The 2,500-nt window shown below is 32.2% G+C and overlaps 1 protein-coding gene across 7 annotated transcripts in view; it reads right to left on the reverse strand.

Moving 5' to 3' along the window:
- Positions 1-2,500, reverse strand: part of LOC144965282 (polypeptide N-acetylgalactosaminyltransferase 5-like) — a 171,470-nt gene that overhangs the window by 86,742 nt on the left and 82,228 nt on the right. The gene's annotated exons all lie outside the window — the stretch shown is intronic.

Below are 2,500 nucleotides of genomic sequence, written 5' to 3' on the forward strand. Positions count from 1 at the left end.
AGTAGTAGTAGTAGTAGTAGTAGTAGTAGTAGTAATAATAATAATAATAATAATGATGATGATGATGATGATGATGATGATGATGATGATGATGATGATGATGATGATAAGAATAATAAATAATGTATAAAACAAATAATGTATAAATGATAATAATAATAATAATAATAATAATAATAATAATAATAATAATAATAATAATAATAATAATAATAATAATAATAATAATAATAATAATAATAATAATAATAATAATAATAATGATAATAATAATAATAATAATAATAATAATAATAATAATAATAATAATAATAATAGTAATAATAATAATGATGATGATGATGATGATGATGATGATGATGATGATGATGATGATGATGATGATGATGATGATGATGATGATGATGATGATGATGATAATAATAATAATAATAATAATAATAATAATAGTAATAATAATAATAATAATAATAATAATACAAAGAAGAAGAAGAAGAAGAAGAAGAAGAAGAAGAAGAAGAAGAAGAAGAAGAAGAAGAAGAAGAAGAAGAAGAAGAAGAAGAAGAAGAAGAAGAAGAAGAAGAAGAAGAAGAAGAAGAAGAAGAAGAAGAAGAAGAAGAAGAAGAAGAAGAAGAAGAAGAAGAAGAAGAAGAAGAAGAAGAAGAAGAAGAAGAAGAAGAAGAAGAAGAAGAAGAAGAAGAAGAAGAAGAAGAAGAAGAAGAAGAAGAAGAAGAAGAAGAAGAAGAAGAAGAAGAAGAAGAAGAAGAAGAAGAAGAAGAAGAAGAATATATCGTGTATGGAATCCATCAAAAAAAAAAAATAATAATAATAATAAAATAAAAAACAAGGAATGAAAATTGAAACGGATTTTGCCTTCAAAATGTTTCGTCCGGTTCAATGAGTTCTGTTTATATTCAGGATTTTGACAATAACAATAAAATGACGGGTTAATAAAGCACTTCTATCAAATACATGTTATAATTATTTGTTATTCATAATTTGAATCTTGTCAATACAGAGGCCCGAGACAATCAGCCTAGATTAATCCTAATTTAATAATCCTATTCTAATTAATTATAGAACATGGTGATTAAAAGACGCAAGAATAGGCAGTGGTGAATAGTATTATGTAAAGATTGCTTTTAAAAATCTAACCCGATTATTATGCCGTCCGTGCATGCCTTTTGGGTAAAGTAAAGAGAACGGTGAATCTCCAAACAACAAAGTTCATGCAGTTCAAAATTGAACCTGCCTTACTAACTGTTCAATCAGTTGGCATTTAAAAAAAAAAAACCCAAAAAAACTGGAGCTTTTATTAAGCGCAATATAATTTACGAAACGTGCTCAAAGCGCTTTACAAAGGGTCCCTGACCAAAAGCAACACAAAACAAAGAATGGGACATGTCGCCAGTTAGGCGATAATACATTTTTTTCCAAAACAGGCAACGCTCCTAACGGCCAAGTACTCATTTTACAAATGAATATGGTGAGAGAATGGGAGTAAAAAGTCTTTTCCAAGGACTCAACTATGCCACGAGCGAGACTAGAGCCCAGGACCTTCCAAGTCTAAAGACAACGATTGAAATAAATATCGAGGAAAAAATGAAAAGAAAGAAATTAAATGGAAATGTAATGCTCCATCATAAAATTCGTGTATGTACCTTTCGTATGTATCTTTATGTATGGTCAATCAAATCGTGATTGCCACACTCTATGAACTCTAAAAAATGAGCTTTTAAATAGAGCAGTATCCACTAAACGTGCGGAAAGCGCTTTATAAGGGGTCCCTAAGCCAACAGCAACACTTTACATATTAGGACGAGACGTGGCGCCATTTAGGCCAAATTACATTTTTTCTTCGACAGAGACAATGGTGTTAAGGAGTAGGTACTCATTTTACACCTGAGTACGATGAGAGAATATGTAAAGAGCCTATTTCAATTCCACAACTATGCGCCGCTCAAAGCGGGATTCGAGTCCAGACTTTCAGATCCGAAGGCGAGTATTATATCACTAGACCGCACAATTTTATTACAGGAAGACTTTGGTCCGCTTTTGATTTCTTGAAATCTCAAAGTATAACAATTTGTAATGGATTAATTAAGTTGAGCCATGGAGGTCCCGATTGCTTAGTTGGTAGAGAAGTTGCTAACACTCCAAGGGACTGAGATCGATACCAGTTGCAGTCGAGATTTTTTTTCTGACACCCCCCTTTGTCCACCAAAAGTGAGTGGGTAGTTGGGTATGTTAGATCCGGCGGAAAGCACTTTGCGATAGGGTGATCCAAAGAGTAGAAACCAATTGGTAATGTACGTATCACACTATAGAAATAGGGATAAACTCGTAGCCATCGTTTATTTTTTCCCTGACACTGACCAAAAAATTACGTCAAAAGACAAGTCTTTGGCCACAAATCGTGAGTTGTATTCAACAGTTAGCAACCAATGCGATCACTTGTTTCCTTAAGCTCTACAAACGACAACTCACTCGACGCCGCACT

Source organism: Berghia stephanieae, chromosome 2 (assembly GCF_034508935.2).
Source record: "Berghia stephanieae isolate SIO BIC M18660-M18661 chromosome 2, UCSD_Bste_1.3, whole genome shotgun sequence".
Taxonomy (NCBI): domain Eukaryota; kingdom Metazoa; phylum Mollusca; class Gastropoda; order Nudibranchia; family Aeolidiidae; genus Berghia; species Berghia stephanieae.